Source organism: Anser anser, assembly GCF_964211835.1.
Source record: "Anser anser genome assembly, chromosome: 1".
NCBI lineage: Eukaryota > Metazoa > Chordata > Aves > Anseriformes > Anatidae > Anser > Anser anser.
In genome coordinates, this window is record NC_139720.1 from 43,401,786 (window position 1) to 43,424,216 (window position 22,431).

Consider the following 22,431-nt stretch of genomic DNA (forward strand, 5'->3'; position numbering starts at 1 on the left):
CTCTGCTTAAGATTCAGATCCTGCATGATCCTTTCCTGACAGAATATATTATAACACTAAAAATTAGTGAGTTTGTTTGTTTGCTTGTTTTAATATAGTCAAAGCAGTGTAGCAAACATCTGAAGAAAACTTTATCATAGCAGGGAATTTTCTGGTAAGAGGATGAGTCTGACGTATGTTTACGTGGCCCTGAAATCAATATGAATAAACTGCTACTAAGCTTGTCTCTTAAACATATCCAAATTTATTGTTCTAGCAAATATTTCTCTCATAAAATTGATGTAATAAAGAATATCGCTTCACCACAGATAGGTTGATGCAGTGGGTATTTAAACAAAACATTGACAGATCTAATATGAAATGCATGAAATTCCAGTTTCACTCATTGCTATATTTACTGACACATTGCTGACGAAGTTTTGTCTCAGTCATCTAAATGTGATAAAAATCAGCTAGGCATTATTGAGCATTTGTGGGGTACAAGGCAGATTAGGTATTCACAGCTGGCAGGAGATTATTGAAACCTTGACAAATCATTTGAGGATGATTATCTCCAAGCACATATCATGGCCATTTGCCTAGGCATTTATTAAATGACATAGATGCCCAACAGCAGTCCTCAAAGAAGAAAATTCCAATATGGTTTGTTTTTCGGATCACTTGTTTCCTGAGAGTTGTGTAATACTCAGGGCTTCATTTGGTGGCTTTTAGTGGAAAGGGTTAAGATTTCTTTGTACACAAGATGTATCTTACTTGTTTGTTTACATTTTAATTTTGCAAGCCTTTTTTAATTGTGTCCAAGAATTACTAAGAGTTCTCTGCTGTGATATACAAGTGTGAACCAGGAGCTAGTCAAACTCAAGTAAGCACACAATTTTCTGGATAAGCAGAAAAAAAGAAAAAAAAAATCTTACAGGTTTCACATAGACCATTCCTCAGGGTTCAAAAGGTTAAATAGAAACAGTTGCTGTAGAATTTATATACCTGAAGATGACTGAAGTAGTCATTGACATGAATCTTCTATAAAATTAGGAAATCCAAGAGGTAAATGTCTGGAAAAAAATGTCTTCACAGAAGAAGAGACAAGGGAAATGATAGGAATAGTTGGCATGACCAATAGGTAAGAAAATAAAATTACTTCTCCCGATAGGAAGAGACTTACAAGGATCATAGCTGTCCAGGTGACAACCTTACAGAAGCATAAATGAAAGTTCCAGCAGTGAAAAATATAGTATTGAATTATTCAGCAAAAGCTTGAACCCAATGGTAGCACAGAGCATGCTGACACTGCATAAAATGACACTAAATTCGGCCTAACTGGGGTCTTCTGACTATCTCTTTTCTGTATGAAATATAGATATGTACATACATTCAAAATTACAGGTGATGGGTGAATATACCACACAGTCTATTTTATTAAAATTATTGCTGTCAATGTATCGAGTACAGTAAATAATAAATAAATAAAGGTTGAAAGAGAAATTTAAAAATACTGGTCCTGAGATCCAGAAGCACCAAATCAATTTCTTATTTATACCACATCTGCTCTGCAGAAGATGCTGGTATATGTTTAAAGTGCGAAATACTGTAGAGTGGCTCACTTCTCTACTTAGCAATGGTGAGGCCACACCTGGAGTCCTGTGTCCAGTTCTGGGCTCCCCGATACAAGAGAGACTAAAAGAAGTTCTTAACTGTCACAGCAGCTAATAAACACATTGAAAGCATAACTCCTAAATGCCCCAACAACAGAATTAAAATTATTCTTGCAACTAATGATTAAAAATTGCAGCCTCAATCAAAACTATGATAGCTGAATGTTTGGGGCTGTGTTTTCTGACATAAAGAAATTAAACCCAACACAGAGGTTGAGGTAGGGACTTATGAACTTTAAAAGTCAGGTGGCCACAGAGTACATAATTCCTAAACAAGGCATCTTATGGGGAGGAAGTTCTATGGCGCACAGCATATACTAAGTCACAGTTGGGATCTCAAGCTGTGATCTCAGCTTGACTGGCTCATCAAGTTGGAAGTATGCAGAAAAATGTTAAACAATGTGTTCCACACTTTTTAGCTCTAATGTCTAATCTGCGGTGGTTTGCAAAGGAGTTTATGCACTGGCAGGAATACATTAAAGTAGTTTTGTGGCAATGCAATGTATTTTTAGAAGTTGTCTTGCCCTTCTATACATCTGCAACCTCCTCCCTTCATCGAGAGGAGATATAAAACATTATATTATATTATATATTCAGTCCTTGACCTGAATAGTGAGTGAGTATCCAGATCCTGGCATTTATATGTGATAGTTTATACGCAGCTGAAGTAAATACTGTAGTCAGAGGTCATAGGGTTAGATTTTGAAAGGTCCTGCATAAAATGTGTCAACTGTGTTCATTCAGCTAACTCCTTTGGAAATTAATGCACAAATACCATGGAGAACCTGGACAGAGGTGCTCATCTTCATCCTCAAATGCTGCAAAGCTATAAGATTTCTGAATCTGAGTTGAGGCTTATGGTAGCATGCAGCAGGGGAAATTGGTTGGGAGTGCTGATATACTGCAAGCAGGTGTGGATCAGGAAAAGTAGCACCGACAGTCGTTAACACAAAACAGTAACAAAAAGAGAAGCAGATTTCAGAAAGGAATGAGACAAGATTTGAATTTGTAAATTTAGAGGAAGTAGAAGAGTTCACAATGAAAACTGCTAAGTGTACCAGAACAATAAGTTCTTTTACTGCAGATAGAGAATAAACACTACTACGTTCATTTTCCGAGGGAAGCACTAGGAGTTCAAAACTTGATATTCCTATCTATTGATCTAAATTTAGCTTTCAGAAGTCCTTGTCTTCTATACACTTCCTTCTTCATCTCCAGATTTAATTTATTTTCCTGCCATTAAAAAAAAAAAAAAGTAGAAATGCTGAGACAGTTGATGATTACAGAACATAAACTCAGAGTGTTTATGCAGCAAGGAGAGTTATCAAAGAAGAGGTATTCAGACCTCAAATTATTGAGTTCACCACACACTTTGATTGGATGCTAGATAAATATGAAACTTTGTAGAACACAGTACATTAAGAAGCAGTACAAGTCATTTTGTACTTTAATATACCAAAGCTCCTCATTATTTGGCATAGGAAGCCTAACAAGATAGCAGAACATCTCTATAGAAAGATCAGCATGGCTTACAGAGAACATTTATTTTTGAATCAGTTATTAAAACTAAAAGAATTGAATATATTCTTTCCAAATACACACGAGGTAGAGACGCTCACCAAAACCATGGAAGGATAAATTTTCTCACCTATTTAACGCGTTTAAACTTCAGAATGGAAGAAGAAGTTGGAGAAATGTTTCTCTGATAATTAATTAACAGGATTAATGCTAGTTTTGTCACAAACAGTAATCATGAGGCAACATGACGCCTCAAGGTTGGCTAGTTGGAAAAATGTCAGCTAGTATGTCTGTAATTTATGTAAGACTTACTCAACAACAACGAAAAAGAAATAGAAAAAGAAAAAGAAAAAGGGTTCTTTTGATGAAATCAAAGCTACCTGCTTCTTTGTACAGCTGTTCACTTTTTGGCTAGCTGCATTTAAAGGCAAAGGCCAAGAAACTAAACTTTAAATAAGTATTTTGCTCAGTCTCCCAGTAGTTGTTATATCACTAAGGAGAATGAAACTGCAGACACCTTTGTTCAGTATTATACAAAAGCTTTACAAATTAGAATCAGCTCTAGATCCTCATGCCATCTCTAGCTCCCTTGACATTCTTCTCTAAAAAAATAAAATAAAATACAGAAAATTCGATTTTGTTATACCATTTTTCTATCACAGAAGGAGCTATAATATAGACAACTAAACCACTAAAATCCCAAAAGTGTGAGGTCCAAATGTCTTCAGTAAGGAATTTTATATCCAATTAAGAAGATTTTATTTTTTCTTTCAAAACAGAATGACTTACAAGTTGTAATGCTCATTTCTTTAAAAGTGAGTGATATATACTTTCATTTTAACTGATGCTATGGTCTGAATCATAAGTTTAGTCTGGAGCCATTGCAGAGGGAAGAGAAATGGTTGGATGCAGTCTTATTCCCCCTTTTTTCTCTGGTTTGCTGTTCTGAAACAAAGATGCCAGGCAAAGTACAACGGAAAACCAATCACTGTGCTAATACTGTTTTAGGATCTGCTTTAGATAATGTAAGAGTAACAACCAAATTACCCTGTGGGTTCTGGTAAGAAGGGAGAGCGGAAGGGTTTCAGAGAGCACTGAATTACAGCATTTCTTGAAGTCTGTCCTAGCCATGCATACCTTCCTGTGGTCTCTTATAATTGAAAAAATCCAGAAGCAGTATGAAAGATGGAAATAGACAATACTTGTCAAATTCACGGAAATGCTAATTACTCTCCTGTGAGGAAATTCAAGCTAAGGTTAGTTGGTACAGAGCATAAAACAGAATTTTACTTTTTGGAGGAACAGATCACCCCACAGTTCCATCTCTTATGGATGAAATTCTGGCAAAGACATAGTCAATCTCCAGTCTGGCTTTTCAGGTGCTTCAGCAGCTAACTGGATTTTAGTGTGTTTGATGATATACTCCCCACATCAGAAGAACAGCAAAACCCTTAAACAGGATGCCAAATTTATGAGAGTCCTTATTTTTGCAAAATTGGCCTAGGATGAAACATTTTTGCAAGAATTTGCCACTTGCTTCTGTTTTCCTAGTTCATGTCTCAGTTAAATCTATCCCATGATCAAGCTCAGTGATTTATATGAGTAGATTGATATCCTGTTCCCACAAAATAGCTATCTGATCATTCAGATTTTTTTCTCATTACAGAATTAATGAAAGTGAAATACTTTTCCTAATAGTTTCATAATTGTGTCTCAGTGTTTGCTTAATTTTCCTTTAAATAAAAGTCTGTAGTTCTGTAGGATATGAATGCCAAGTATATTCCAAGCCTCAAAGAAGGAGTTGCAAAATAATAATAAAATTTAGGTGAAGGAAAGGTTCCTTCTCTGTTGTTGTTGTTTTTTTTTTCTTTTCTGTACAGTCTTAAAATGAAGGTCCCATTTTCTGGCCTTTGGCAGATTGTAAGCATGCCGGAACACTTCACATTACGTAGATCATATTTGTCTGAAATGATAATATCATACCTATATTCTGCTGCAGGCTGAAAAGTAGCCTATGCCTCAGGTACTGTTTTATGCCTTTGCTTTTGTTACTACATCCTTGTAAGTCTTCAAAAGGGAAATGAAATTATCCTATTCAGAAGAAACACCATCCAGAAGAAACTTCAGTTGTGAGGGCCTGAATTCTCGCTGAAACCAAAGACGGGTATAGAATCATAGAATAGCCTGAGTTGGAATGGTCCCGTAAGGATCATCGAGTCCGACTCCTGGCACCACACAGGTCTACCCAAAAATTCAGACCACGTGACTAAGTGCACAGTCCAAACGCTTCTTAAACTCTGACAAGCTCGGTGCAGTGACTACTTCCCTGGGGAGCCTGTTCCAGTGTGCAACCACCTTCTCAGTGAAGAACCTCTTCCTGATGTCTAGCCTAAACCTCCCCTGCCTCAGCTTGACTCCATTGCCGCGGGTCCTATCACTGGTCACTAAAGAGAACAGATCGGCACCTTCTCCTCCACTCCCTCTCCTGAGGAAGCTGTAGGCCGTAATGAGGTCTCCCCTCAGCCTCCTCTTTTCCAGGCTGAACAGGCCCAGTGACCTCAGCCGCTCCTCATACGTCTTCCCCTCCAGGCCCTTCACTATCTTTGTAGCCCAGTATCTTACTGACTTGAAGAAAGAGGCTTTAATCTATCCTGGTTTGTTTACTAACAAAGGAGCACAAAAGAGACGCATGTCCTTGTCTCTGAAGAGGCGGTGAAGGAACAGCTAGGGCAAGGAACACAAAAATCAGTTGCACCAGACTAATCTGAGCTTGGAGACTGCAACCCTCTTCAAACTTCCAGATCTAGAGGAACACTTCGGCTGCAGCCTAAAAGCCACGTGTACATAAGCTCCCCCAAGCCAGCCAATCTTCTTCCCATGACCTGGCAGGAAACAGCAATGTAGGCATGTAACCAAATTAAAGCCCAAACCTTCAGCCCAGTCCTTGACCTGAATAGTGAGTGAGGATCCGGATACTGGCATTTATATGTGATAGTTTATACGCAGCCAAAGTAAATAGTGTAGTCAGAGGTCACGGGGCTAGATTTTGAAAAGTCCTACATAAAGAAGAGGTCTCAGAAAAGCAAATTTAAATAACATTAACGTCAAGAAAAGTAATTCTGATTGCTATATTCTTTATCTGTTGTGACTAGACAGATGAAAATCAAATCTATGATAGCAATTTTGCCTTTAAGGTCATTTTCTTTTTTCTTTTATTCCTTTTATTTATTGATTTATTTTAACAGGCTCTGTACTAATTTTCCTTACAGAATGACTAACAGAAATATGACCCTTGTGCACCTTTTGTAGTTAATTAATTAGGTCAACTCTAACCCCTAAGCCCCTTGTCAGGTTATTTCTATTAGTGATAAGGAGCAATTGACCTTAAAAGACTGAAGCCAGGTAGATGAGCCTATTCCACAAGGTCTTGCTTATGTTGCTTCTAAGCTCCCTGCCCAGCCCTTTAAAAAAAAAAAAAAAAATCTCAGAAGCTCAAGTGCATACAGGTAAGCCTGACTTTGAAGACTGTTCTTAAGTATTTGTTAAGATTGAACAACAGGCTGTGTGAAAAAGGTGCCTTAATGTGAATTCAAATTTTGCCTTATGGTAAGTAGAAATAGATTTGGACAGGTCAGTTCCAGGTTGGTCAGTTGGTCCCAGGTCTTTTTAACCATAAATGGTCAAACCAAAGAATTTCTAGTCAATAACGGTGGCTGAAAAAATTCTGGATAAAGGCAGTGTGATTTAATGCACAACATTAGGAATATTTTGAAAGACTCCTGTGTATGATTACCTGAGAAAACAATATAAGACCAGAGATGTCTGAAGTTTTTTAACTTCCTAAACACGGCAAGCTAGAGGTGATATCAGAAGAGGATAATAAAATTCTTGCACTAGGAGATATCTTTTCAGAAAAAATAAAAATCCTCATACAGCGAACTATCCCACCGATTTGTCATCAAACCTTTAAATGATTAGAATATGGTGTATTCAGCAATAGGCTTCTGGAGTCCATAAGACCGTCAGAAACCATGGTAATTTTTCTGAACTGTGAACGAGGCACACCTACCTGTCTTTACTGTTAATAGGCTTTTGCATTTCTCATCTGTCTTGCACTGTGCCGAGATTTCAGTACTGGAGTGGCAAAGCATAAAAACTACTTAACTGTATTTTGAAAAAAAAAAAAAAAATCTAAGTCTGGTCTGGTAACTCAACAAAATTGTAAGTTCTCTCAGCTTCTGAGTAATAGTCTAAGCCTGATCCCAAAGGCTGCATTTCAGTCTTTTGATTAGCAGAGCTTGAGAGCACTTCTTGGCTGGCAAGTTAAGTCACTGTGGAGCAAACTTAGCATTCTGACTCATAAATGCTCTTTGCAAATATCATTAACAGGCATTGGAATAAATCCTGCCTTTGGTTTTTCATTGCATTTTTTAACCCTCAAAAAGGATTGAACATACCAAGACATTTTGTACGTGTTACCAGTTTTTTGATGTGAATAATTTCCTGTGGGACACAACTGTCATGCTATATCTGATCAGCTCTTCTGAATAGATTTAGAAAAGCCATATAGACTATATATTAGCATATAGACTAGAAAGGTTAGCTTTCAATATATCTTTTTCTTCTGTGATGCAAGACAACTGCAAATCTGCTGATTTAGAATAGTAAGAGACCTGTTCCATAGGCAACACCATTTACAGCACACACTAAGTTTAGAAGCCTAATGATGTCAAACACAATCAAGCTATATAATGAAAGCAATTAAAGGTGAATGCTGTAGGACTCACAGATTGGTATACTTAATTAAATAGATTTAGGTTACTGCCTGCTTTGTTATCTTCTATATAATAATGGTTGTCATATGGAAGAAAATAGAATTGTTTAAAACACTCCTCTTCATACAAATCCAAGGATAACTTTGCAATTTCTGGGTAATACAGAATGAAGTACTTGTATAGATAAATACCATAATTAATATTTATTTAATGGAGAAAATGTCAAGTAGTAAATGAAGTAAAAAAAAAATCTTGAAAATAAAACACCAGTTTTGTTCTGGGAGTTATGAATTTCATTAATTTCCTGTCAGTATTTTATTTTTGTAGTACTCATTTTTACTTATGAGTGGGTGGCTCTTAAGATGAACAGCTGAAACAATTTAACTGAGAGCCTTGAGCTGGAAATTACAAATCTAAACTATGAAAGAGGTTCATAGGGAGCCAGAGTTCAGCAGAAGTGCTGCTTTGACACACAGTCCCTTTGAATTCCAGATAATCAAGTTTTCTATCTGTGGTGTTTCCTTTTGTTTCTAAAGGAAAGATTAAAAAAAAAAAAATCACATGGAGATGGTAGCTACCTGCAGCTCAGGTCTCCCACTTGCTTCTGATAGTGTAATTATTCATGCAAATTGGCTTTGTTATCCTGTGCAGTAAGGAAGATAGGGTTAGCATCAATCATGGGTAGTACTGTGAACCATTATGTTGTGTGCTCAAGTTCTATGAGTATAATGTGAAAATCTCGGTCCTGATCAGTAACCAAAAATAAAAACACATGCATAAAATTGTACTGTTAGATAAACAGATGCTGATCATAAAACTGTAGACCACCCTGGTGATACTAAACATATTGGCCTGGTGCCAAACTTAATGAAGAAGTGTAGGAAAGAGGAAGGGGTTGCCAGAACATGTTCAGACAGTCTGCTGTTGCCATTTCCCATCTTGCATGTATTCAACTTCTCTTTTGATGGGTTTCTACTTCCAAATCACAATTAGTTTTAAAATCTATCTGATAATTTTAAAACTCTCATCATAAAAGAAATCCCAGATGAAATTATTATTATTGTTATCATGATTATCCCCCTCAAAGTTCAGCATCTGCAATGTCTTTCTTGTCTCATTTTATCACTGTCACTCATGCTTTTGTTTTACATTGTCTGAAACCTATTAATGGTTCACTGCAATAGTAATCAAGGTTTGACTACATTTGTATTGACATGGAAAAGGTAATAAAGAGAGAATTTAGTATATTATCTGCTCATTGCACTAAATGGTGTTACCTTGGTTATCAATAGAAAATGCAGTTTCCTTCCAGCCTTCAAGTGTCATTTTCCTTTCCCTTAACATCTCTGCTCTGCTCTCTGAATGGGAGACCAGAGGCATTTCTTTCTCTACTAGAAATTCATTCCAGGGATGCTCAGACATAGCAAGGGCCTTTTTGTCCAGTCAATTGCCATGTTATTTTATATGTTCAAGTTATAATAATGTGCTCTCCTTTACATGTTTATTCTCTATGAATACAGAGATTCCTTCTGTAACTTATGTGATCCCTAATATAATATTGGCTATATCACCTGGAACAGCTAAAGATGTGTCTCACACAAGATTTTAGGTTAATGAGACAGAACAGCACTCAAACTAATGTGGAAGTGCCTGAAAATAAAAGGCAAAAAAGAGTTAGAGGTTTCTAAGAGGTGATAAAGAACGGGTGTGATTTTTTTCATATATATATATATATAAGGCAAACAGAGAAAATCTCTGGCACAAAATTCTTATGAAAATACGAACTAGGATCTCAAAACAGAGGGAAGAAATGCATTGTTTGAAAAATTTCTGCACTCAAGGAATATGGCGAATCTTTGCTTACTGGACACTTTTGAATGCTTGAAAATTTTTTGAAAGATTGATAGGTTGTCATGCAGGAATCTTTGCACTGATACAAATCTTTAAATGTTTTCTATATTGGCAGTCATAGGAATAAAGTGAAAGTCACCACATATGGTTCTCAGAAGTGAAAAGTAAGATAGAGAGCATTTTCTGATAGTATTGTGGGAATTTTTGACCTAGCAGTACTAGTATTAATAATTGACTTAAAAACAAAGTTGTAATTTCTGTCCTTGAAAATGGTCCCAAACAATCAGATTTTTCATGCACAAGGGGAGTATATATGGTCACTACCTGAGGCAAACACTGGCATATAATGCACCTTTATCCCTTTCACTTTTATGATTGTATTTCTATTTTTTTAATTAGAAAGGAAGTCATGACAGTTATTGTAGTGAAAAAAAATAAAAATCTTAATTTTCCTGCATTTATACATTTTTAATGGCCACAGGAAAGTTTTTCAGCCTGTATCACAGTAGATTTGTCTAGATAAATGGATGAGTGAGTGTGTGCTGTGAAGTACTGAGTTATCTAGCACTTGTCAGCAGCAGTGAGACTTCTCCCGTTAGTACATTAACAAGGAGTATGACGACTTGCTCATCATGAATATACTTCCTGTCTAGGCTGACAAACCTTGTAACCATAGCCAAGACTGAAAGTGTTCCCTGAACAGCTGGAGAACGGTAAACTTTGCTGCTCTGAATTGCTTAAGATGTTTCTCTTCCACATGCAGGCTGAAGGAACAGGCACAATTGAGCTTGATGAGTCTTTCTGAGAGTACTCTTTGCAAGCTGAAAAAAAGATTATGTAATGAAAATTTTAGGAAATGGTATACACTCTTCCAAGTGGCCTCCTCGAATCTTCCTTTTCATCTTTTCATCACCTACATACTTCCCTTTTCCTTTCTTGGTTCAATGATAAAACAGAAGGGTCTTGATTGTGTTATAAAACCTTGTGACTTTATATCTGTGTGGCAGGGTTTGAGTGCTTTAAAAGAAGATTTAATGTTAGTTCTAGGTTCTTGAATTGGAAACACCAATCCTTAGGGAGAAATGGTTACATTTTCTTTTAATTTCAAAATGAATGTCATTTAGTCAGTCCCCTTTCAACACTCCTTATATCATTACCACAGCATATTGCCTTCTGTGACTGAGATTCTTTTGGCTGGATATCGTGATGTCTGAAATTCTTTCAATGAGTGAATGAAAATTCAGTGTTTTTTTTGGTTGGTTGGTTTAGTTTTGTTGTGGTTGGTTGGTTTGCATGAACTTGTTGTCCTGGTAGCCTTCTAATATCATCTTAATGCCAGAAATTATCCAAGGGTTATCTTAGTACTGTAAAAATATTTAGGAGATTCAAAGGTTTGGGTATTAGTAAGATGATCTGACCAAATAGAAATAACAGAATAATGTAACTCAACTGACTGTGCTTTTCATTTGAAAAACTTTTATTTTTAAAAGTAGACAGTCTGTGTGAATCTGTCTGTCTCATAAATTCCACATAATATTAACGGCAGCAAATACATTAGCCTCCCATTTCAGCCTACATCTCATGTTAGGCACCAAAATTCTTTTGTTTGTGTTACTGCTCCTGTCTAAATGTTCTCTTTCACCCACTCTGGTTTTGATTCTTACATGCTCAAACAGAGCTAAAACTGTTCATGGAAATCGCCCACAATGAAACATGTATTGCTGTGTTTTGAGGAGAGAAAATCAGTGTTAACGATTTCATTTTCTCTTTTTCCAGCTGAGAATATCTATTAGCAATACTTGTGCTGTTGCTTACCACCAACACATACCTAGGTTCAAAACAGCCTGTCTTGCTTGTCCTGTTTTTCCTTCTTGTGTTTTTAATTTGAATAAATTGTATTACTGCACGGGCAGTAGTTATACTGAGGTTGCAAAGTGTATTCTGCTAAAAAACCTGATTTCAAATAATGAATTTGTGATTCATTAGTTTTCAGATTGGTCAGAAACCAGAAATAGAAAATTACAAAGAATCTTGTCAGTCTGCATTGAAGCAGCTCAATTACTTTTGAGTCAAGACCATGCAGGGAAAAATGCTGTCCCCAAATATAAAAATCCTTCTACCATTCAACAGGTGCTACCTGGGGAGACCAATGTGCTATCCCATTGTGAAGATGTTAACTGTTGATGACACTGTTGAAAAACACAGAGAAGAGCTTTCTTTGGAGGTTGCCTTTTTGCAGTTCTTTAACAAAACTGGAGGTGCCCACCTAAAGAGTGTTATGGTTGAAAGGTATATGAAGCAGGGTGAACAGTGAAACGCCGAGTCCTCAGGCCAGTTGTAATCTGATCATGCTACTCAACAGAACTGGATGAAAGGGTTCCTTGTGCCATTTCCATGGCCCTTTTACTGCTTAATCTTTCATTGTAGTCATAGAGCTAATGGCAATGTATAGGTGTGTGGATGGGCACAGCAGAGACCAGGCATCAAGGCATTGGCTTTGCAAGAGCATGTGAAAAATAGATGCATCATAGGAGTTTTTCTGTCCTGGAAAGACAGTTCTTATGAAGTGGATGAGAATAAAACGAATCCTTAATAAGATAGGTGTTTTCTTTCATTTTCAACACCTATTACTTACACTTATGGTGTGAAAGCATGTATAAGAGTATCTAAGTAACCTACTTACAATATCCATTCTCTTTTATACTTCTAACGTTTTTTTCCTCTTTGACTTATAAAATTCACATCTATTTATAGCACACTGCATCCATTTCTAGTGTCCTTTGATGCTGATGGTATTGCAGGTGAAAGTATATATTTTAATTTATATAATACAATTTCTTTCTTACTATCTTATATGCTATTCTTAGTATTTTCTATCTATTTTTATACATGCTTATACATTGCCCTAGTCATTTTCTTTTAACTATAAAATTGCCAATGAATAAAAGTGTTTTTTCATTTTATATTGTGTGGATATTATGATGGATTTGCTGATATCAAATTTTGTCTATCATTATTTTCTTATACACTAGAGTTAATATTTGTTGGAAATTCTGTCACTTTCTTATTACTTATTTGTTTTTCCTAACAAATTAAGAAACTCAGGTATTCTTGTTTCTCTTCTCAAGGAAGACAAGGACTCATCTGTCAAGACAGTAGTGAGACAGTATGTGTGAGTTCCAGACAGCTAATACCATAGTTATCCAAATAGTTAGCCTATTAATTGGCAAGTCCCAGTATTTGTGTCTGTGCCACTAAATAATAGGGGCAGGGAATTAATTTTATCTCTGAGCAGTCCTCACTGCTAAATTGTTGGCAAAGTTCCCCATATACTTTTTCCCTCTGCCAACTAACAATCTTCGAGATAATGCCCAGGCATGGATGGGCTTAACCCTTGCTGTGGACTAATCCTTGCAGGTAGAAAGTACAAGGTGCCTCCCTGCATCCTCCCCACTCTCCCACAGTATCTGTTTTTCATCCTCAAATATGCCCTTTTGCCCATCTTCTAAGACCTGCCTCACACTCTCCAAGGTTCATGCTATGAATTTATTACTCTGACAGGCTGTAACACAGCCCCCACAATATTTAACATACATTGAGCCAAGAAGGCACATACAGAAAATGAGCTATTCTTAAAGCAAAAAGAAGTATCGCATGGATCCCAGAACTAAGAGCTTAGTGTGGACTCGGCCAGATTGTACCACTTAGCCTTAAGGTCAAGATATTGTACAGGCTCTGTTTACTTTGTAAGTATATACACAGGTATGGCCTCTCTCACCTAGGATGGTGAGAACGGTGAGGTTCCTTTCTTTGAGGAGTCTCCTTACTACAGCTCATTGTTATTCTCTTACTTGATGCATAATTTAATGAGCCGATCCCCTTTCTCTACCAGTAATTTTGCTGACCTTGTTTCCCGATTCAGCTAAATATGTGTTAAGATGCAATTTGTAGGATGCTTGCCACCAGATTCAAGCAACACACACACACAAAAAAAAAAACCCACACTGTTACTCCATTCTGTATTTCACATTGCAATTGATTGAATAGCACATGCTGCTTTTCCATTTCCCATTTGTGTAAGTTTTCTGACATCTTTTTAAACAACAGAAGCTCAATGGCTAACGCACAAATATATACCCAATAAGAACAAACTCTTTTTGCAACTCTTTTCTGTAATGCTTATCTTCTCTGTAGTAGTTCAGAATTTGCTGGAAAGAAAAACACATTTTCTCTGACATAAAGATAGTCCTTGTATTTTGTAAAATTGCATTTCTTATGTATTTATTTATTGCAGTTCCTGATGATCTTTAAGAGGTCATATTAAAGATTATCTGTTGGACCTTGTTTTTAAGGCTTGAACAGTCATGATGAAGCCTTGAGCAGCTGCTGTAAGGGAACCTGCTTGAGGGCCCCGTGCCACCCTGTGCAGTGCTCTGGGGGACAGTATGACAGGGAAAATGTAGTCCAGCCTGTCAGGAGAAGAAATGTGGTTTTGCTTTTTACAAAAAAAATAAAAGGTACAACAGCATGGGGCAAGGGAGGGATGAGAAGCCCCTCCATGTATGTGTGCCAGGGAAAAATCTATTCGGTGTCTGTCTGATGCTGTGGCATTCTCAGCATTTAAAGAGATGTAAAATTACTCACTGTCTACATTACTCTTTTTATTCTGTTTTGTTAAGTCAGCTATTTTATTATGCCAGTTGTTGTTTCTGGGTCTTTCCTCTTGGGGTCCCCAAAACCCACCTGCACCATCACCCTCTTCCCTCTGCACTCCCTGGAGCAGAATATTCACATTTGTAAAGAAGGACTTCTCTAAAACTAAGTCATATTTTCACACATGGAGTGGGAAATAAGTGCAGTACGAAAAAATAAGACTATTAAATGCTGTATGATATTGGTGCAAATGAGAAGGGGAAAAAAGACGTGGATGATAAATATTTTACTGTGCTTGATACAAAGAAGCCTTCTTCACCTCTTCATTTGAAACACCATAACTATTTTGGACACAAAGACAAACATGTAGATAAAATGAAGAGTTCTAAACAGGGCAACAAGAATAAAAGGCTTATAAAACATGAAAGCAGGTTGAAGGAGTTGGATTTGTTCAGTCTTGAAACCAGAAACCTGTGAGAGGACCTAAGAGCTGTCTTCAAACATGTGGAAAGCTGTTAACATGAAGGCGGCAATCATATGGTCTGTATGTCAGCTAGCATGGTGCAAAATAATATCTTAAAACATATTTTTTAAACTGGTTATAGTTCAGCAAATTAAACAGAGTGAGGATGAACATTAAAATAGGTTAGTTTTGAATGGAGAGAAGTACATTTGAATTGCCTGAGTTCTGGTAATTTTATCCTTAATGGAGGGATTCAGTTATTACATTTGCATTTCAAGGCTTTGTGTTTCTATTTCAGTAGGTTTTTCCAAAGCAAGACTACCCAACATTTTGCCTAAAGAAAATAAAAAGTACCCTATACAACAACAATAAAGAAAACCAACCCAACCTAAACCCAAACTGAAAGAACCTCACGTATACGTTAACAACAGAATTGTAAGGAAACTTGAAAATAAGACTAACAAAAGTTAACAGGGTCATTTTTTGTCCATGAGAGTTTAGGCATCCCAAGTGAATCAGAAGACTTGAACAACTGCATCTGTATTCCAGGGATATTTAGAGAAAATCTGCTTTAGGTCTGTCAAATATTTATGCTAATGCTGTATTTATAAAACAAGGCAAAGAACAAAAATATCTAGAAAGTGACAAACAATAGAACATATTGGTATTTTTCTGATGACCTTAAATAAAACTTCTCTGTAAAAATAACATAGAGTGCAACATGGAAATTTATAATTGGGTCAAATACGTCACCAGTGAAACATAATACACAAGACTTAGAAAAAACATCAGAAGGAAACAAATACAAAATTGTCCAATACCACTAAATAGAAATTAAGTACAGTATTATGAAATCAGTTTACTTAGACTTTTCTTTAATGATTTCAGAAAACAGACACATTTCTATATTCTTGTTGTATGTCTTGCTGGATAATACAATATATTTTTGAAATAAGCAAGTCTAATATTTTATTTTTTATTTTTCTACTTTATTGCTCTACTATATTAAAAGATTTTCTGCTGCATTAAATTAAAATCAGAATATTTTTCAAAAAAAGTTGTTATACTTTAGAAAAAAGTTTTTAAGGCTTGAGTTCTTTGCTCAAGATAATTCTCTGAATAAGTAACAACATTATCAAAGCAGCAGTCCAGTCCATCCTTAGAAATACTTCAAGAATTTCAAATGAGAAAAACACTATCTCAAAAGTTTTTGTTCTTTTTAAATGCAAATACATGAATAATCTAATTAAGGATGTATGGTTTGTTGACACTACTTTTTTCAAAGTTAGATTTTATGCCATTTTTAAATGGAAGTCTTAAATAATGCCTGGTCTTTATGATAACTTCATTTTTTTTCATAAGGAGAATGTTGATTATTCTTCTATTGATTTAGTATAAACAACACTGTCATAAAGTACATGACTGTATTCTATTTGAAATAGGAGAGGGTAAGTGCATTTTTTCTATCACTCTAAATGTAAATTAATTTTGATAGAAGTTTGTATATTTTTTTCCTCTTTTTTAAAGAACTACAAACATACAACTTATACTTTTAAAAGTAGAAGTTCTGTTCCTATATCCTGACTACCCTGAATAGCAAGGATTAAAGGGCTTCTGGCAGAGAAAACACGACTGTTTTTTTTCACTCCACTCTGTTCACTAGGCATGCATCCTCTTCTTGTGCCAAACCCAATCTGATATAGCTTGCTGATTTGAAAACAGACCCTTTGGAACATCATTGGTATGGGATGGTCCTATGTTTCTTCTGCAGGCAAGAAATTCATTGACCTACATGAGCAACACAAAAATCACAGGTGACCCTTCTGTGCGTCTTGCATCTGTCTACAAATAGATCAAATGCAGCTCCAGTAACTGCCAGTGGCACTGTGATAACTAGAAAGGTGCTGAATCCTGTGAACCCCCAGCTGTAGGAGGAAGTGAACCAGCTGAGCATCCAACATGTGACACTGGTTGCCCTGACACATTACTGCTCATCTCTGACCTAGCCTTCAGTGGAGTGATGGGCACTAAGGTCCTCACTTGCTCATGGATAACTCATGAATTTTCTTACCTCAGTCCTTTTGCATAGGATGTACGCATTTTATGATTATTTGGGCATGTTCGGTGTTTTGGTTTTTTTTTTTTGTTTGCTGTTCAGAAAGGCTCATCACATTCTTCTGAAGTTCTCACGTCACAATTGTGATATCAATATCACGGGAATCAGTAATTTGTAACTGAGACAATGCAATTTATTGCTGTGAAATGATGCAGAGTGCTCAGTGAGGAATTGATGGGAGACCTCATTTGGTGAGAAAAGCACAATAACATCTCATTTTCCCACTGGCTGAACTCCACGAAGCAGTACCCTATATCCTTGGCCATAAAAGAGTTAGCTGGAATGCATAAACAGTTGTGACCAGTATTAATGTGTTAGAAAGCTGAGCTCTCTTTGCTAGCACAGTGCACCCTAGGTCTTGCCGGGGAAGTGAGCTAGTGCCTTGGAAAGTGCCCAACTATTAAGTCAGCCCTGAAATATGAGAGGAAAGATTATGACATCTGATTCCTTATGTTGCACATAAATGTGTACTTCTTGCAGCTTTGGGCTCCACAGAAGTCCTGTGTTTACTCACTACAAGGATTTGTCTTATAATTTAATGTCACGTCTAAAGTGAGAAAAAAAAAAGAGATTACTTCTTGTAGATGTACAGGCTTCACATTACTTACATTTGGATTAAGTGAAATCTTGCAGATATTAGCCAAAGGAAGCCTGATTAGATAAAAATTCTCCTGGTCACATCACTTCATCAGGACTTTTTTAGGAATAAGAAATGCTTCAAATATAGCCTATAAAAATGTCAGGGAGAAAAAAAACAGCAGCAGATGATTTAATATGAGTGAAATAATTGCCATGATTGGCTATAAAGCTATCTTAATATAACATTCAATTTTGCAGTTAAGCATTTCCTTCACAAATAGGAATCAAATTGCATCAGTTTAGATACTAAAGTCATTGATTGCAACAAAAAAAAAGTCATTTCTACAAAAAGCCTTTTGAAGTTCATCTTTTTATTTGAAAATGCGTTTCAGGAAAAAGAAAAAGCCTATTTCTGATTGTGCTAATTTTCATTGTGGTTGGACAGATTTTTATGGTACTTGCTGAAGGGTGACTAAATGAGTATTTCATTTCTTCTTTTTTTTTGCTCTTTGGAAGGGTAGTCAGATGTACTCTAATTTGTGACCACACAAGATTCACTAAGTTTTTCTTCTGTATCAATACAAATAAATACATGCAATTATCCATTCTCTTAATTAATGACTTCTCAAGCTTTAGCTGCCTGCATTGTCAGAAAAAGTTCTGGTTCTTGCTTCTTTGTCGCTTTCTTTTGTTATTCCATCAGAACTAGGAGAGATCAATGTATCTCTTGTTTCTTGCACTGTTTAAAAGAGAATGTATCAAAACTAGGGCAGCTATCAAATAAATGCTCTGTTACTGCATACGGCTCCTGGTTTATATAAAACCAGCTCAGTATTAGCAAACGTGAGGAAAGTGGGTGATAAACTGCAGAAACAAACTGCCTTTTGTTATCAGTCTCCTTTTAAAGAATTGCACTGAAATAGACTTTTATTTACTAACATGATAGTTCATGTTAAACACATGAACAGAAAACACACTCTAAAATTAATAGCTTTTTTTAACCTTTTTTTTGTACAACCAGAAGAGTATTTCTTAAGCAATCAGAAAACAATTCGGTACATTCAAATCCTTAAATTATTTTGGCAGTGTGCCTTTTGATGTTGCGCACTTGAGCAGTGACTGAGCACACGTAGGCCAATAGTGTATTTAGCAGTTGTGCTTGGCCTTGGACAGTATTTCTGTTCTGTTAGAGAGAAGAAGGCTGGTACCACACAACCTTTCAAGATCTTATTTTAACATTTGTTGCAAAGCCACAAGCTGAAGTTCAGAACACCTGCAACATGTTCATAAAGAAATTCAGCACGGCCTGTTCCGTGACAAACAGTTGCTGGAAGTGCACAGGACAGAGCAGACCTTGAACAGGAAAGTGGAATTCCACCTCAGGTGGTGCTGGAGTAGAAGACACAGTCCCAGGTGTACTTAATACATTTCAATTGTTAACAGCAATTTAGATCAGTGTAAAGGCAATCAAAGTAAGAGTTCTGTATATTTTAGCCATTAATGTTCTCAGTGCTGAATTTTTCCTTCTATATATCCACTTCTGTTATGCCCCATGACTTGCTAATTTAAGTAAAGCCTCTATTGCCTGAGACAGGTTGTCCTAATAACTATTGTAATAGCGTGTTACATGTTGGAATACTTGTATGCATTGCCCTGCACACATCTTATAACTTTTTGCTCCTAAAATTAAAACACTTGTAATTGCAGATTGTGTTTATATTTTTTCACATCACTTACCAATATCCATGTAATATCTGTTAAAACTTCCTGACTCCCAGACAAGAAATAGAACATAATTTTGGAGTCAAGCTTCCTGTAGAGGATACTCAGCTGTGTAAGCAGAAGGCTGGGTTCCTGTCACACTTGATGTATTCTGATGCTTTTTCACTTCATGTTAGTTAATGCAGCTGGTTCTAGGGAAAGTGATGGATCTGCCATCTAGTTTGTGATTGAATTTTCTTGGCTTCAGTTATTTGTCAATTGCACTAAATTCTTGCAGAAGCAAAAGCCAGTTAATATGATAGCTGAGAAGTCCTTTTGTCATTACAGTTATCCCCGAGTCTGGCTACATTGCTATGAATAGGATGGAAAGAAGGGGAAAATGGTATATCAGAAAGTGCCATTAATGTAAAAACAGCAGGAAGACAGAAAGCCAAGCAGACAGAGAGGTATCTCAGCTTGTAGCATTATCTTATTCATAGTCTTAAAGGCAGTGGCCCCTGTCAACTTTTAGCTAGGGGAACCAGGAAAGATAAGAAACTCGGGATCATGGCTTGAAACCTGTAGATGGAGGGCACAATGATTGCCATGCAGCTGTATAGAGCTAATGGTTAATAACTCAGATTTTACCAATTGCTCTGAAAAACAAACAAACAAACAAAACCACAAAAAAAAATCTTTCAAGAGAAAGTACTGTCAAGACAGCATTTTATAGAGGAAGAAGCAAAAGCATGGAGTTTAAATGACTTGCAAGCAGCTCTGTGGTAAACATTGGTCCCCCGAGTCCTATCAATTGTCTGTTTGTTATACTACTGACACTGCTGTGTCTTGTCTGGAGCTCTCCAAAGGCTTACCCCAGTGTGGGAAGCCATGATAGTTATTAGACATAGGCCTGGTAATGAAAAGCCCTTTTCAGAAGTGCATTGCACACAGGTCTTTTCATAACCACTTCCAACAATGGTAAGGAGCCCTGCGGCTAAAAACCTTCCTGCATGCTCTGCATGCAATGTAGGCACTCCTTCAGCCTGTAAATTACAAAAACCTGACAAGGTCTCCAGGAACTGGGGGTGGTGCAGAGGATTCTCCATGTTGTGCTTTTCTAAGGCTGTGGTGCCTCTGCTATCCTTTTGTCTACATAGACACATGAGCTGTTCCAGATCTACATAAAACAGGAGGTGACGTTATATGACACGTATGTCATTGTTTCAATTGTTCTTCTTTCTGTTCACTTATGTTAGCTATTTTTGTTGGATCAGTATGTGGATGATATGGAATAAAGGCCTTTCTCTCCTGCCTCTAAATGCATAAATATGCAAACCCTTGCTATTGATCTGAAAGGAGGTAGTGAAAGTTGCACACTAGATCTTACATCTGGCTTGAGTAATATCCAAAGCTTCCATTTGTCCTTCATAACATTGTTTATTCAGATGCACAGTACCTGCCTTCACTGTGCAAAGGCGAAAGAGGTATTCAGTAACCCAGGACAAGGGGCAGAATAGCTTCAGTTTTACACTGGTTTACTGAAGAGAATGTGAGAAAGACCCTTCAGCAATACGAAGAGGTAGACATTGAAAGGAGTAGATGACAGAATATTGTATAGTTGATTTCATTCCATTCATTTTCAAACTTATGTCAGAAGGAAACAGGAGAAGCTGTAATAAATTTAAGAAAAGCTGAAGATACAGCATGAACAATGAAACTTTTTGCCTAGTTGTCAGTAGAGATAAACTTTAAATTTCAAAGGCGGCAGGATGAGAGGCCAGATTAACAGTGGAGGAAGTGATTTTTTTATTTTTTTTGAGCCTTCAGTAATGCAGGATCAGAGGAATTTGCTTTGATAAAATATTTAACCTATGTTAGAAGTCAATTGTAGGATATTTTATGGCACTACCCAGATCAGAGAGGACTTCAGGAATCCTAGAGGAGAGTAGAAATAGAGAAAACTCTAAGACATTGTCTCAAAATCTGTTTAGGTTAGTGAGAGAAGGACTTCATATTTAAGTCTGAACAACTGGTATGAAGATGTAGATTTTAATTTTGTGGCAGACTGGACATTCTCATTTTGCATTTTTTAGTCAAAAAAAAATATTGAGTTCTGTGCAAACACAGTTAGATGAAATGCTGTGAAGAAATTAGAAAAGAATTACAAATTTTGCACTGGGAGAAATGATCAACAAATTTTACCAGAAGAAATAAGTAGTCAAGAGAAACCTGTGTTTTCCTGAATAAAAACAATTGAAGGAGATTCATTCAATTCAAATTATGATATTATGCATCCAATTCAAAAAAGAATATGGCAATATTGGGTTTCATTATGTCAGTTGTCCATAGGAGTTACCATGACAAAACAGCTGAATTTTCTGAAAGTCAAAAACCTGCCAATACATGGACCTGTTACACATATAAGATGCAGGGTAGGGGCAACCATTTCAGTTTTGGGGTTTGTTTTATTGAAATGTTTAGCTACAACATGGTTCGTTTAGAGATAGTAGGTAAGGAGATTGTGTAGAATTAGGAATAAATGTATTTCACTCAAAAATGAGGCATGTCATGGCAGGACTATCCATTATCATATGCTTGGAAAATAGGTTTTAGCAAGTGGCTTACATTAGTATTCAGACACTTGTTTTATATTTTTCCTGTTTTTACAGTGCTATCCCCTTGAAACTCATTAAACCTTTTTCTGCAGCAGGCTAGCCACTCAGGCATGAATAATCTAAGGGGTAAACAGAATATTGTTATAAATACACAAGTGTCCATGATAAGAAGTAGCAAATATAAAGATGATTAAAAAGCAACGACAAAGCACGAACATTCTCTCTCAAACATATACAGCTATCACATACGCAGTATGTGTTTTTGTTGTAAGGGATTTATTAGAACATAAGTCTTAGAATTGAGTGAAATAAAGAACATCCTGATCAGTGGGTGAACATTAATCATCTCTATATCACACTCTCAGAACCGAAAAAAAAAAAAAAAAAGGATTGATTTGTTATTGCTTTGTGCTTTATTTAACCACAAGAGACCCATGCAAAGTAGGTGTACAAATGCTGTACTGTTTATAAATGAGGACACATTCTTACCTGATAGTGCTGTGTGCCT

The 22,431-nt window shown here is 36.4% G+C and overlaps 1 protein-coding gene across 6 annotated transcripts in view; it reads left to right on the plus strand.

Moving 5' to 3' along the window:
- LOC310888503 (uncharacterized protein) overlaps positions 1 to 22,431 on the plus strand; it is a 59,650-nt gene that overhangs the window by 24,464 nt on the left and 12,755 nt on the right. Inside the window, exons 1-2 of one of the 6 annotated variants that reach the window (XR_014575916.1) lie at positions 5,949 to 6,676; positions 16,684 to 19,464. The exons of 2 other annotated variants lie outside the window; for them this stretch is intronic. The gene's annotated coding sequence lies outside the window, so the exon portion shown is untranslated. Of the gene's footprint in view, positions 1 to 5,948; positions 6,677 to 16,683; positions 19,465 to 20,398; positions 20,519 to 22,431 lie in introns of those variants that run through there. 3 more of the 6 variants (XR_014575917.1, XR_014575918.1, XR_014575919.1) reach the window with 3 other exon arrangements.